At 42.0% G+C, this 15887-nt stretch overlaps 1 protein-coding gene across 6 annotated transcripts in view; it reads right to left on the bottom strand.

The window, feature by feature from the left end:
* Positions 1-15887, bottom strand: part of PITPNM2 (phosphatidylinositol transfer protein membrane associated 2) — a 3395372-nt gene that overhangs the window by 2861427 nt on the left and 518058 nt on the right. The window lies entirely within an intron of this gene.

Genomic DNA, 15887 nt, shown 5'->3' with positions numbered 1-15887 from the left:
GACATATTTTAAGTGCACAAAAGGGGTTCAATGAAGCTCGAACCTTCAAAAAGAAGGTTATAGCAAAATACTTATTTTCCTTATGATAGAAATCACCTTCAAAAAAAAAGGGGGGTATTCATGTAAGCACATTAAAACACCTAAAACAATGACCTGACAATGTGCAAGAGGATACAACCTCTAAATAATTTAAAATATGTGTTAGAGTAAATGAGCTACCTCAAATAAGATTTATATTTTAAGTAGGCAGCGATGTTGCAACTATCGTTGACACCTGGTGTATTAAACGCGTCCAACTTTAGTTGCCATAACAATTCGCAAGTTTCTAATAAAATTGAAGTTGGCCCTCCTCTAATAGAAGCGGAAATGTGATCAATGCCCATAAATGAAAAAGAGTGCCCAGGACAGTTTACTGTGTGTTTGGCCAAGGCATTCTCGCACTTCTTGTTTTTAATGGCATAATTGTGCTGGTAAATGTGGTCCTTAAACCTTCTGTCAGTCTCCTCTTGCACATTGTCAGGTCATTGTTTTAGGTGTTTTAATGTGCTTACATGAATACCCCCTTTTTTTTGAAGGTGATTTCTACCATAAGGAAAATAAGTATTTTGCTATAACCTTCTTTTTGAAGGTTCGAGCTTCATTGAACCCCTTTTGTGCACTTAAAATATGTCAATGGGCCAGTCTGGTATCTCCCGATACTTGCTTTTATGATATTGATTATCATGCATACATTTGCTGAGCCTTTAGGGCTTACATACACATATATATTTTAAAAAAAAGTTACAAAATAAAAATAGGATCACTTTCTATGCATGTTTTTATTAGATAGCTTGTTGCATCAAAACAGTCTTTGTTTAGCCTGGCAAGATAATTTAAAATTGAAAATACGTTCTAGTTTTAGTTAAAAGTAGGTTCTATTTGCATTTTGCTATAGTACATTTTTTAGCCATGTACTTTGTTTTTTGTTAAGTGGCTTGGCCAATTTAAAATGATCTAACAAGCCAAGCAGTTGCTGATTTAATATATTGTGCCACTTATTTTTTTACTTTAGGTCGTTGTTTTTATATGTTGTTTTTACTAATGAGGACCTATGGTGTTGTTGTCACTTTAAATATTAAACTCGGCCTATCCAGGAAGTGATGTAACCACAGTACTAGTATTGTACTTACTTAAGAGCGTGTTTTAAGCTCTAATACCATTTCTCTGAAGAAGCTACCTTTTGTGTGTAGCGAAAACGCTGCTTTGTCTTGTGTAAATAAAATTTGCGTTAAGGAATTAATTGCTTGGTGAGGTTCTTTTTGGCTCGAGGCTATATTTCATTGAAGGGTCATTGTTTCGAAAAGAGTCTTGTACGCTGTCGACCAAGTGACAGTAAGATGCCATAACTTGAAAAGGTCATGCTGCACCACTGCATAGGGATTAGAAGCAGGTGTACATACAATGCAGGATGAGTACTGCCCCAGTGTCCATATGCAAAATGACTGCATTGTAGAACAGCAAAAGCAGGAGACAACAAGAAACATGGCACTGCAGGGTGCATCAGAAAAGGAAGGAAGCACATAACTGCATCCGAGTTCCAAAGGCACTGCAAGGTGCATCAGAGAAGGAAGGAAGCACATAACTGCATCCGAGTTCCAAAGGCACTGCAGGGTGCATCAGAGAAGGATGGAAGCACATAACTGCATCCGAGTTCCAAAGGCACTGCAGGGTGCATCAGAGAAGGAAAGAAGCACATAACTCCATCCGAGTTCCAAAACCTCTACTTCCACAGCATGACTCAAAGCAAATCACATAATCAGCCCAAAAAGTGTAAACCATTTGATATTCTGAGACTCTTTACTGAGAGTCCTGGAACAGTAAGACAGAATGAGTGAAAATGCAGACTTACATAAACTAAGTCTAGGATTGTTGTGTCTTAATGTATATTCCCTGATCTGCAAGGTATTGTGATCTCAGAGTTGGTTAAAGATCCCTCCTGCAAAAACTGAAAAGAACAGTGACGTTCAACACTTGCTATTGTCCTGTATTTTCATACAATTTTTTTTTTCTTTTTTGAATTCTGTGGCAACTCTTGCAATAACAAAAGGGAACAGACCAAAGTTCCTGCTCACCCCAAAACAAATAGCTATATCTCTTGAGTTTTATTCCCGTTTTCAAAGATAAAACAATATTCTTTTTTTTTCTTTAAATCCAAACACATAAAAGCTTGTCCTTGAAACAGAAGGCATTCAAATACCTAAAAAAAGTGTCACTGAAGTGCACAAAAAGTCATATTTTAAAGTGCTGCGCACATTTCTAGATGTTGAAAGAGAACTCAAGTTGCATTAGCCTTGTCAATTCTGAACCTTATGTGACTACAACAGGACTTGTGAAATTGAATATTAGCCACAACGGTTCTATTCTCAAGTGAGCACAAAGTGCTAAAACAAGAGAATCGAAATCTTCTATGCCCAGACTGCATACTACCAAAGAATTTATAGAACTAAACTCATTACCTTGTCATTTCTTTTAAAACTGTTAATAATTCAGTAAGTGGACTTGCAATTCACACTGGATAAATGTGTGATGGAAAACATTTACAGATCACAGCAGATTCATACAATGTCACTTTTAAATGATTGCTAAAACAGGATGATGCACTCACAGGTACGTGGTTTTGTATATATATATGTGTGTGTGTGTGTGTGTGTGTGTGTGTGTGTGTGTGTGTGTGTGTGTGTGTGTGTGTGTGTTGGGGGTGCAGTCTGTTACAGAATGTCACCAGTTCCTTGAGCAGCTTCATGCATTAGAATAATCAAGTTACAAATAATTTTCCAGGAAGACCGTGTCCTGCTGACTATTAACTGACCACAAATTGCACTTAGCATTGGAAATTGATACACTTAGCCACTGGAATCACAGTTAATAGTTTCAGAGAGCTACTTAAATTGTAAGGTTTGCAATTCATTCCAAGCCAGAGTTTGCTTTCTACACTCAATGTATTGCTTTGTTTCTGCCCCCCTCCCATTCTTCCTGCACTGTGCTCTCAGTTCCCTGCTCACAGCATCATGGGGTTGCATACTGCAAACAGTCGTCACTCTATAAGAGATGACAGTTTACAATCCAACCAGACTAAGTCTCTGAGTGCTCAATAACAGAACTATGGTAGCCGCTGGCGTCCCATATGCCTCCGCACTCTACCAGTACAGAATGAGAGGCAGTGTTCCACGCCAGCACTGTTACATGATAAGGGAGGTGCCAGTATTCGATAAGAGGGGGTACTGCATATTACGGACACATTCAAGTCTAGTCTCTACTGCGCTAATGCCATATGGTCACTATATATGAGCATTATGGTATATGGCAAAACTGGTACAAAACTAGAACATAGTAAACTCCTCACCACCACCATTTGGGGTGTTTAGTATGAGGTTTCAAATCTGACCACTGCGACTTTTACAAGATGAGCAAATGAAAGTCTATATTTTTCTAAAGTTACTGATAACTGCAATATGATCAAACAATATCAAGGAAATGTTGCTAAACATACAGAGGCTGAAAGTAACCATGCAGACTTAAATTCACATTTTTCCCTAATATTTTCACAGTATGACCTGTACTTTATATCAGAAATGAGGCCACTCAAATGGCTGCCTGGAACATCAGTGTTAACCCTAAAAACTCTACTCTGGTGTTCAAAATCATATATAGATATCAAATATAGGGGTGAAGGGTTTCTACCCTGCAATATACCGATAGTCTCACTCCTTTTCTAAAGGCTAATTTCATTCTCTGATAATCACTAGGCTAACATCAGAAGATGTACACACAGAACATTGACTGATGTAGGCGGACATCAGAGCAGTCCATTATGTGAAGGACAGGATTCTGACCAATATGACAAGGAAAAACCTGCTGTCAGCTTCTGTTCTGTACAGGGCTTTGTAAAAAAGGCACCATAATATACACTAAATCTAACTGGTATGTAACTCTGCTGGCATGAATCAGCATATGGTACACAGATCATAGGAGGTTACTAGGCTAATGGCCCTGTGGCCCTTCCAAGCTTAGCCAAGAGTTTATCCCCAAAAAGAAACCTCAGTCAGCACCTGTCACCAGTCAATGAGAGACACAGGTGGACGCCTGGGACAAATTTATGGTTTCCCATCCACTCATCAAGGTTGTGCTTGAAGAGGGTCAGCGAGGTGCTCTGTTTGACATTTATGGGGAGTCTATTCCACAGATGGGGCAGCCTGTGGGAGACAAACCTGTCTCTCTAACAGGTTTTGTTGATGTTGCGTATTAAATTCAGGCCTTTTGAGCGGGTAGTGCGTGAGGAGTTAGACTTACAGATATGGAGCATCGCTAATAGGGCAAGGTCCAAGATTGCTTTGTAGGCGAGACATAGATCACCTCTGAGCAATCTGTATGATACTGAATAGAGTGATAGTGATTCAAACCTGTCTGCGTAGGACAGGTGTTGGAGGCCATGGATTCCCTTTGTGAGGTATTCCAGTTGGTGCAGATGTTTGGAGAGGTACATCCCAAACAGGACGTTATACTCAATTATTGGTCTAATAAGGGAGGAGTATAGAATGGTAATAACCTCCTTTTTTCTGGGCGCAATCCCTTTACTTATAAGATGAACCAAGTAAAAGGCTTTTCTGACCACTGCCACTACATGATCATTGAATGTGAGGTTGGTATCAACATGAGTGCCCAGGTCTCTCACCACAGGTGCTTAGGGGGCTGCCATTGATGTGGTAATCAATAGGGGTTGTGTTAGATGTCTTGGTGCACTGATTGCATATCATGGTACACTGATTACATATCATGGTACATTGATTGCATGTCATGGTAAACTACACAAGATGGTACACTGACTGCATATCATGGTACACTGATTGTGTATAATGGTACACTGACTAAATATCATGGTACACTGATTGCATGTCATGGTAAACTGCATAAGATGGTACACTGATTGCATGTCATGGTACACTGATTGCATATCATGGTACACTGATTGCATATCATGGTACGCTGATTGCATGTCATGGTAAACCGCATAAGATGCTACACTGATTGCATATCATGGTACACTGATTGTATATTATGGTACACTGACTAAATATCATGGTACACTGACTAAATAGCATGGTACACTGACTAAATAGCATGGTACACTGACTAAATAGCATGGTACACCAATTGCATATCATGGTACACTGACTAAATATCATGGTACACTGATTGCATGTCATGGTAAACTGCATAAGATGGTACACTGATTGTATATCATGGTATACTGATTGTGTATAATGGTACACTGACTAAATATCATGGTACACTGATTGCATATCATGGTACACTGCCTAAATATCATGGTACACTGACTAAATATCATGGTACACTGATTGCATATCATGGTACAGTGGCTAAATATCATGGTACACTGATTGCATGTCATGGTAAACGGCATAAGATGGTACACTGATTACATATAATGGTACACTGACTAAATATCATAGTACATTGATTGCATATCATGGTACACTGATTGTGTATCATGGTATACTGATTGCATATCATGGTACACTGATTGCGTATAATGGTATACTGATTAAATATGGTACACTAATTGCATATCATGGTACACTGATTGCATATTATGGTACACTGATTAAATATCATGGCATACTGATTGCGTATCTTGGTATATTGAATAAATATCATGGTACACTGATTGTATATTATGGTACACTGACTGCATATCATGGTACACTGACTAAATATTATAGTACACTGATTGCGTAGCATGGTACACTGACTAAATATCAAGGTACACTGATTGCGTATCATGGTACACTGATTGCGTATCTTGGTACTCTGATTGCGTATCATGGTACACTAACTAAATATCATGGTACACTGATTGTATATTATGGTACACTGATTGCATATCATGGTACACTGACTAAATATCATGGTACACTGATTACATACCATGGTAAACTGATATGGTACAATGACTAAATATCATGGTACACTGACTAAATATCATGGTATGCTGATTACACATTATGGTACACTAATTACATATCATGGTACACTGATTATATACCATCAATATCTAAATAGCTGCAACTCAAAATTAGTTTGTGACTCCAAGCACTGCAAATCTCTCACCTCTCTGAATGGCAACATTTAATGCTGTACATGCGACTTTGCTCTGACCTTGAGTATAAACATAGGTGTGAGGACACACTGACATTCATTGTTATTCACAGCATAGCTGAAACCCTACATATGCAGTTTGTAAAACAAAGATGGAAATGTTCATTCTGTACATATTTAATGAACATCATATGAACATCTATTAAAGTCTGAGATATCAAAGCTCATTTGAATGGGAGAGTTTAATGCAGTAATTACTCCTATCTACCATAATGTTTAATCAGTGAACCATGATATGCCATGATATGCAGAACCCACAGTGTGAAAGTAGCTGACTCCAAGTCAGAATATCGACCAGTCATGAGTGGAGTCCCACAGGGTTCGGTCCTGGGTCCTCTCTTGTTTGGTATCTACTTTTCTAAAGTCTAGACCAACAGGAAGAGACTCTGGCTGACAAAGTTCGCAGATGATTACAAGTTGGGAGCTATTGTTAACTCCCCAAGTGATGTTGACATCCTGCAGAAAGGCCTCACTGAGACCAACGACTGGTGTTAGAACCATGGCCTTAAGCTCAATGCTAAAAAATGTGTCATCATCCCCTTTGGGAAAAACTCAGTTCCCATGAATTACCACATTGATGGTAGTCTACTGAACACACAAGGCTTTATAAGAGATCTGGGAACACAGCTTTACAGCAACCTCTATTTTGACCACCACATTGCCACTGTGGCCAGAAAGTCCTTCAGTGTGGCACATCTCATTACTAAGGGTTTTGCATCCAGGAAGAAAGAGGTCATTGTGTCCCTCTACTCTTCCCTCATTAGGCCAATCATTGAGTACAATGTCCCATTTGGAATGCACCTCACTAGACACCTGCAACAACTGGAGAGGCCACAAAAGTACCTCACAAAGATGATCCTAGGCTTTAAACAGTTGTCCTATATGGACAGACGCAAAAAACTCCAACTATTCCCTGTCTCATATCTCCTACTTAGAGGCGATCTCCGCTCGACTTACAAAGTGATGTCTGACCCAGATCTGGTAGAAATGCTACAACTGAAGAAATCCCAATCCCTCCACACCACCTGCTCCAGAGACCTCAACCTCATTACCAGAATCAACAGAACATGCTGAAGGGACAGGCTCATAACCCAGAGACTCCCCATGCTATGGAATAGACTTCCTATACATGTTTAACAGAGCACCTCACCTCTTGGCTTTCTTCAAGAGAAATCTTGATGAGTGGATGGGAAATAGAAAATTCACCCCAGGGAACACTCCAGTGGCTCTACTTGACAGAGGCAATGGGAACTAAGTTCAGGTGGCACTATGCTAGGCTAATCCTATGGGCTAGGCTTGTAAAGGGTTCAGGGCCATTAGCCTGGTACATGCCTTTATACCTATAAAAAGCAACCTGCAAGATAAGTAGGCAAATCAAAGTTAGAGTGACTCAGATCAAATTCCTGGCACTTGGCACACAGAACTAAGGCTCCAAGCTGTTAATGAGCCACTTCCTGTGCCCAGGCTACTGGGTTTTATTCCTTCCGACTCCTACTGGCTATTGTGTAACCCTAAGTAAGTCATTTAACCAGAGAAAGCTCCCAGGTCACCCTTGAAAAGAGAAGTGTGCGCCCAGTGGGCTTGCAAAGTTAATTATATAAAATAAAAAAAAATAAAATAAAAACAAAAAATAAATTTAGAGTAACTGCTACCAGTGAAGACCATAACAATAATTCCACAGCTCAAGATACTGGTATCTAGGACTTCAGAGCTTTTAGTTAGCGGTAACAGCCTCCAACAAAGTTTAAGTTTGAACTTGCAAGTTAAATAGTTAGCTAGGGAGGAGAATAATTTTATTTGTATAATTTGTACAGGTGATCTACAAGGCCCAAGTGCCTTTTTTCAAGGGTAACCCATAAGCAGGGTGTGACTTACTCAGAGAGATGCACAATATACAGAGGAGGAAGAGGGAATTGAACCACACATCTCACAGTCTTATTTCACTACAGTAAAGTGCAGATGGTTAGAATGACATAACACCTTCCCTCCAGCACTTAGTGGGGTGTTTCTGAGGTAAGAAGGAAGTACAGGGGATGTTATTTTAGGAACAGGCCAGTAATACCCGAGGTACATTAGATAAGTACAGGGGATGTTATTTTAGGAACAGGCCAGTAATTTAATACCCGAGGTATATTAGATAAGCAGACAAAGCGTTCCCTTTGGAAGAGGGGGGGACCTGACTGACACTGTTCCACTGGAGCTCAATATATGACTCTGGGAGAAGTAATATGGGGGCTTCCTGATGGACTTGAACTAGAAGGAAAACCAAGGAATTTTCTACTAATAATAATTACTACAAATGTAATATGGCAGGTGGTCATGAATGCAGATAAATGTGTAAGTAACTGAGGAAGAAAAAAAATTACGGAAAGAAAGCATGAAAAGAAAGGAAGGAAAGGTGTATACAACAAGCATCCCAGAGGACAGAACAAGCATCCCAGAGGACACAACAAACATCCCAGAGGACACAAGCATCCCAGAGGACACAACAAACATCCCAGAGGACACAAGCATCCCAGAGGACAGAACAAGCATCCCAGAGGACACAATAAACATCTCAGAGGACACAACAAGCATCCCAGAGGACACAACAAGCATCCCAGAGGACAGAACAAGCATCCCAGAGGACACAACAAACATCCCAGAGGACACAAACATCGCAGAGGACACAACAAACATCCCAGAGGATACAAGCATCCCAGAGGACACAACAAGCATCCCAGAGGGCAGAACAAGCATCCCAGAGGACACAAGCATCCCAGAGGACACAAGCAACCCAGAGGACAGAACAAGCATCCCAGAGGACACAACAAGCATCCCAGAGGACAGAACAAGCATCCCAGAGGACACAATAAACATCTCAGAGGACACAACAAGCATCCCAGAGGACACAACAAGCATCCCAGAGGACAGAACAAGCATCCCAGAGGACACAACAAACATCCCAGAGGATACAAGCATCCCAGAGGACACAACAAGCATCCCAGAGGGCAGAACAAGCATCCCAGAGGACACAAGCATCCCAGAGGACAGAACAAGCATCCCAGAGGACAGAACAAGCATCCCAGAGGACACAATAAACATCTCAGAGGACACAACAAGCATCCCAGAGGACACAACAAGCATCCCAGAGGACAGAACAAGCATCCCAGAGGACACAACAAACATCCCAGAGGACAGAACAAACATCCCAGAGGACACAAACATCGCAGAGGACACAACAAACATCCCAGAGGACACAAGCATCCCAGAGGACAGAACAAGCATCCCAGAGGACACAATAAACATCTCAGAGGACACAACAAGCATCCCAGAGGACACAACAAGCATCCCAGAGGACATAACAAGCATCCCAGAGGACACAACAAACATCCCAGAGGACACAAACATCGCAGAGGACACAACAAACATCCCAGAGGACACAAGCATCCCAGAGGACACAAGCAACCCAAAGGACAAAACAAACATCCCAGAGGACACAACAAGCATCCCAGAGGACAGAACAAGCATCCCAGAGGACAGAACAAGCATCCCAGAGGACAGAACAAGCATCCCAGAGGACACAACAAACATCCCAGAGGACACAACAAGCATCCCAGAGGACACAAGCAACCCAGAGGACAGAACAAGCATCCCAGAGGACAGAACAAGCATCCCAGAGGACACAACAAACATCCCAGAGGACAGAACAAGCATCCCAGAGGACACAACAAGCATCCCAGAGGACAGAACAAACATCCCAGAGGACACAACAAACATCCCAGAGGACACAAACATCGCAGAGGACACAACAAACATCCCAGAGGACACAAGCATCCCAGAGGACACAACAAACATCCCAGAGGACACAAGCATCCCAGAGGACAGAACAAGCATCCCAGAGGACACAAGCATCCCAGAGGACACAACAAGCATCCCAGAGGACAGAACAAACATCCCAGAGAACACAACAAACATCCCAGAGGACACAAGCATCCCAGAGGACACAAGCATCCCAGAGGACAGAACAAGCATCCCAGAGGACACAACAAACATCCCAGAGGACACAAACATCGCAGAGGACAGAACAAGTATCCCAGAGGATACAAGCATCCCAGAGGACACAACAAGCATCCCAGAGGACACAACAAACATCCCAGAGGACACAAACATCGCAGAGGACAGAACAAGTATCCCAGAGGATACAAGCATCCCAGAGGACACAACAAACATCCCAGAGGACACAAACATCGCAGAGGACACAACAAACATCCCAGAGGACACAAGCATCCCAGAGGACAGAACAAGCATCCCAGAGGACACAATAAACATCTCAGAGGACAGAACAAGCATCCCAGAGGACACAACAAGCATCCCAGAGGACAGAACAAGCATCCCAGAGGACACAACAAGCATCCCAGAGGACAGAACAAGCATCCCAGAGGACACAACAAACATCCCAGAGGACACAAACATCGCAGAGGACACAACAAACATCCCAGAGGACACAAACATCGCAGAGGACACAACAAACATCCCAGAGGACACAAGCATCCCAGAGGACACAACAAACATCCCAGAGGACACAAGCATCCCAGAGGACACAACAAGCATCCCAGAGGACACAACAAACATCCCAGAGGACACAAGCATCCCAGAGGACAGAACAAGCATCCCAGAGGACACAATAAACATCTCAGAGGACACAACAAGCATCCCAGAGGACACAAGCAACCCAAAGGACAAAACAAACATCCCAGAGGACACAACAAGCATCCCAGAGGACAGAACAAGCATCCCAGAGGACAGAACAAGCATCCCAGAGGACACAACAAGCATCCCAGAGGACACAACAAACATCCCAGAGGACACAACAAGCATCCCAGAGGACACAAGCAACCCAGAGGACAGAACAAGCATCCCAGAGGACACAACAAACATCCCAGAGGACAGAACAAGCATCCCAGAGGACACAACAAGCATCCCAGAGGACAGAACAAACATCCCAGAGGACAGAACAAACATCCCAGAGGACACAAGCATCCCAGAGGACACAACAAACATCCCAGAGGACACAAGCATCCCAGAGGACACAAGCAACCCAGAGGACAGAACAAGCATCCCAGAGGACAGAACAAGCATCCCAGAGGACACAACAAACATCCCAGAGGACACAAGCATCCCAGAGGACACAACAAACATCCCAGAGGACACAAGCAACCCAGAGGACACAACAAACATCCCAGAGGACACAACAAACATCCCAGAGGACACAAGCATCCCAGAGGACACAACAAACATCCCAGAGGACACAAGCATCCCAGAGGACACAAGCAACCCAGAGGACAGAACAAGCATCCCAGAGGACAGAACAAGCATCCCAGAGGACACAAGCATCCCAGAGGACACAACAAACATCCCAGAGGACACAAGCAACCCAGAGGACACAACAAACATCCCAGAGGACACAACAACCATCCCAGAGGACACAACAAACATCCCAGAGAACACAACAAGCATCCCAGAGGACAGAACAAGCATCCCAGAGGACACAACAAGCATCCCAGAGGACAGAACAAACATCCCAGAGGACACAAACATCGCAGAGGACACAACAAACATCCCAGAGGACACAAGCATCCCAGAGGACACAACAAGCATCCCAGAGGACACAACAAACATCCCAGAGGACACAAGCATCCCAGAGGACACAACAAGCATCCCAGAGGACACAAGCATCCCAGAGGACACAAGCATCCCAGAGGACACAACAAGCATCCCAGAGGACACAACAAGCATCCCAGAGGACACAACAAACATCCCAGAGGACACAAGCATCCCAGAGGACACAACAAACATCCCAGAGGACACAAGCAACCCAGAGGACACAACAAACATCCCAGAGGACACAACAACCATCCCAGAGGACACAACAAGCATCCCAGAGGACACAAGCATCCCAGAGGACACAACAAACATCCCAGAGGACACAAGCATCCCAGAGGACACAACAAACATCCCAGAGGACACAAGCATCCCAGAGGACACAACAAACATCCCAGAGGACACAAGCATCCCAGAGGACACAAGCATCCCAGAGGACACAAGCAACCCAGAGGACAGAACAAGCATCCCAGAGGACACAACAAACATCCCAGAGGACACAAGCATCCCAGAGGACACAACAAACATCCCAGAGGACACAACAACCATCCCAGAGGACACAACAAACATCCCAGAGAACACAACAAGCATCCCAGAGGACAGAACAAGCATCCCAGAGGACACAACAAGCATCCCAGAGGACACAAGCATCCCAGAGGACACAATAAACATCCCAGAGGACACAAGCATCCCAGAGGACACAACAAGCATCCCAGAGGACACAAGCAACCCAGAGGACACAACAAACATCCCAGAGGACAGAACAAGCATCCCAGAGGACACAAGCAACCCAGAGGACACAACAAGCATCCCAGAGGACACAAGCATCCCAGAGGACACAAGCATCCCAGAGGACAGAACAAACATCCCAGAGGACACAACAACCATCCCAGAGGACACAACAAGCATCCCAGAGGACAGGGGTGGGAGGTTGGCACAATGGTTAAGGTGTTTAACTTAGAGACACAAGATGCAGGGTTTGATTCTCACATGGGGTAACTGGCTAGGCTCAAAATGGCCCACAAGGGCAGTTAGCCTAGTACTAATCTATAAACTTATGAACCTATTAGGGTGGGCAGTACCCTTCTTGAGCCATAATATCCTCCTTGATGCTGCAAACTACACTTATTGAATCTGGGAATGGCTGAATAACATTATGAAATAAGGTGCACACTGGTTATCAGCACAAATTGTACTACTGGGAATGTCTTAGAGTTGGACAATAAAGTATGACAAGCCACACACGTAATTCTTAGAGAAATAGGAGAAATGACACATTTAGCTAATCTTTTCAGTAACATCTACCCATCAGGTTGATAAGCTGTAAATCTCTTCGGCATCGTAAAGTGACATCAGATGTCACTTTTCTGTTCAAAGTATGAAAGAAAGTCAAAATAAGAACATTTCCAATTAATTAATAGAAGTTCAGTAAAAGTGGAAATTGCATTACCACTTCCAAAGGAAAGAACTGTTGATTACTTGAAGCTAGTGGGACACAAATAAGTCATGCCATTTAATTAGGTGGCTAAAACACCAGATGATGAAAGAGCTGTGCATGCAGTCTAGCTGTATTTTTAACACTTGCACCAGAAGAGATCCTCCTTTTGGCCTAGAAGCATTAAATCTTTATCAGGAAACAGCCAGACTTTGGCAGACTCATGACTTCTAGTTTTACTCCTGAAGTCAGCATACTCTGTTTTGTCCTTCTATTACTATGTGGTCAGTGGATTTTAGTATAACTCACTAATTATGTTCTAAGCTTGAGCTGCAGGAAGCAGCTGTTTCCATTTCATAATGACACTGTTCCTAATGAAGAATCAGAAAGCTCATTACTATGTTGAGCACTTTTAATGTGTTTGCAAGCGACACAGTACACTGCAAGAAAAACATTGCTGTTTTGTCTTTCTGTAAGGGATTCAAACATAAGCAACAAGGCAGATACATGCAAAAACAGAAAAAAAAATTAAAAGTTAGCTGGAAACACTAAAGAACAGTCAGGAATATGCAATGTAGATCTAATGCAACCAAGCTGCAGAACAGTTTTCCTGGAAAATAAAACCCAGGGAAACAAAACCTTATTAATGGAAAAAAAGCAACATTAAAGAGTTTTTATAATGCTTCCACAAGTTTGTTACTTCCTTCCTTCAGTTTGAATGTGATTGTGTTAAAAGGTATAGCTTCTACTGCAAATTTTAAGTAAAATAAGATAATTTCAATAGCAGTGGTAATCTTAGTAAGTGAGAGAAAGTAACAGTGGAAAGACATGGAAAGTATGGTCAGCCATGTGAGTGAGGCCGTGCCTAAATGTGCGGAAACTAAGAAGAAAAGCATTATGAGAACCTAGACAAAAGGTGTGGCAATTCCATTAGATATCTAATTCATAACCTGAGAAAATTATTTAGCATGTTAATGAAGTAATCAGATAGCTGATGTGATTGTTTAAAACTAAATTGGTACACTATACTGTTTTTTCAAGACATCACAGGGCAGAGAATTTATTTTGGTTGCTACAAGTCATGGCAGAAAAAATAAAAGACAGGAAAACCAAGAGTAATTCTTATTTAGTTTAAAACTTGGTATAAACATGAGCAAATGTCAAAGAAGATTCTGAAACCTGATAAGGAGTAGAAAGTACAAGGCTGCCCACTACATATGGACCATGATTTTACACACACTACATTTTTTTCAAATATCGTAGTTTTCCAAAACTATTAAAATGCCACAGACACAAGATTAAACATAAGTTAGCATTTCCTACAGTACTCAAAAGTATTTTTCCAAGGGATATGCAAACCTTTATGGACCCTCAGCACTGGACTGGCTATGAAGCCTGGCTCATCTACTGGACAGATCGTCTGGGGACACTAATGCAAGCAGATCTATTTGCACAGTTATGAGATCAGTTTCAGTGAAAGTTTAAGATGACCTTACTGATCAGGAAGGCAGCAATTGTTTCGCATTTCGTTTGGGGGATCAATGCTCTCGGCTATTTCAACTGAGTCCTTTAGTGGGTGATGACATTTGACTTAAGCAGGATGAGTATGAACGTTACACGTGTTACTGCTGAAATATATGCACAATATACCTGGTGAACACAGCAGGAATTAACCTGTTACCTGCCTACAGATATCTAATGATGGCAGGCAGTGGATAATGATAGTAACACGTACCTCAGTTAGTTATTTAATCATTTTGCTTCTCCTGCTTATTAATTGTAAAGCTCACTGCATTAGAGGGATCGTAACGGATAGATTAGTAGTTACTGTTTTCTTTGTTTTTTTTTTATTTTCTTTATTTACATAACTATTTTTCATAGTTACTTCAAGACAACATAGTGTTAAGACCTTATTTGCCTTGCCTGTACCCAACACCAAGGAGAGCTAACCCAATCGATCCTGGTGTAAATTTGTGGGGACCTATCCGCTCATCCAGGTTCTATTTGAAGGATGTTAGCAAATGGCACTGTTTAACCTTCATGGAAAGTCTGTTCCAGAGGTGGGGAAGGCACTGTGTGATAAAACTACTGTGTTTTATTCATCTATTGGTGAAGATTTAGGCCTCTCTTGTTAGTGGAAGCATTAAACACACAGTGATACAGGAAAGCAAGGACAGCGATGTATCCAACGGCATGGGAGGCTATGCACACTTCTTCTCTCAATAGTCTATAAGATACTGAATAAAGGGACAGTGTTTCCAACAATCCTGGTCGTGCAGGGTCTATAGGCCTGTAATCTTCTTAGTCAGGAACCCTCTGTGGCCTTTCCAGTAGTTTAATAGGTCTACTAAGGTCCACTCCCAAATGTAAAAGGTATCACAACAGATGTTATCTTCCACAGATCATCAGACTTTAACATTGCAGTTTAAAATTATGCATGTAGGAAAGGTAAACTGTTAATTTGTTAATAATATCCCTACTCCTAGTTTGAACACTTTTAATATTATTTCTTTTTGATTTTTTTCTGATGCACCCGTTTCCCTCAGACCGTGGGAGAGTAAAGGAATATTTGAGTAAGAATCGCTCTGTTATT

Source organism: Protopterus annectens, chromosome 3.part1 (assembly GCF_019279795.1).
Source record: "Protopterus annectens isolate FY-2018-M chromosome 3.part1, PAN1.0, whole genome shotgun sequence".
Taxonomy (NCBI): Eukaryota; Metazoa; Chordata; order Ceratodontiformes; family Protopteridae; genus Protopterus; species Protopterus annectens.
Note: the sequence above shows the minus strand (reverse complement) of the source record. Positions and strands in the feature narration are given on the sequence as shown.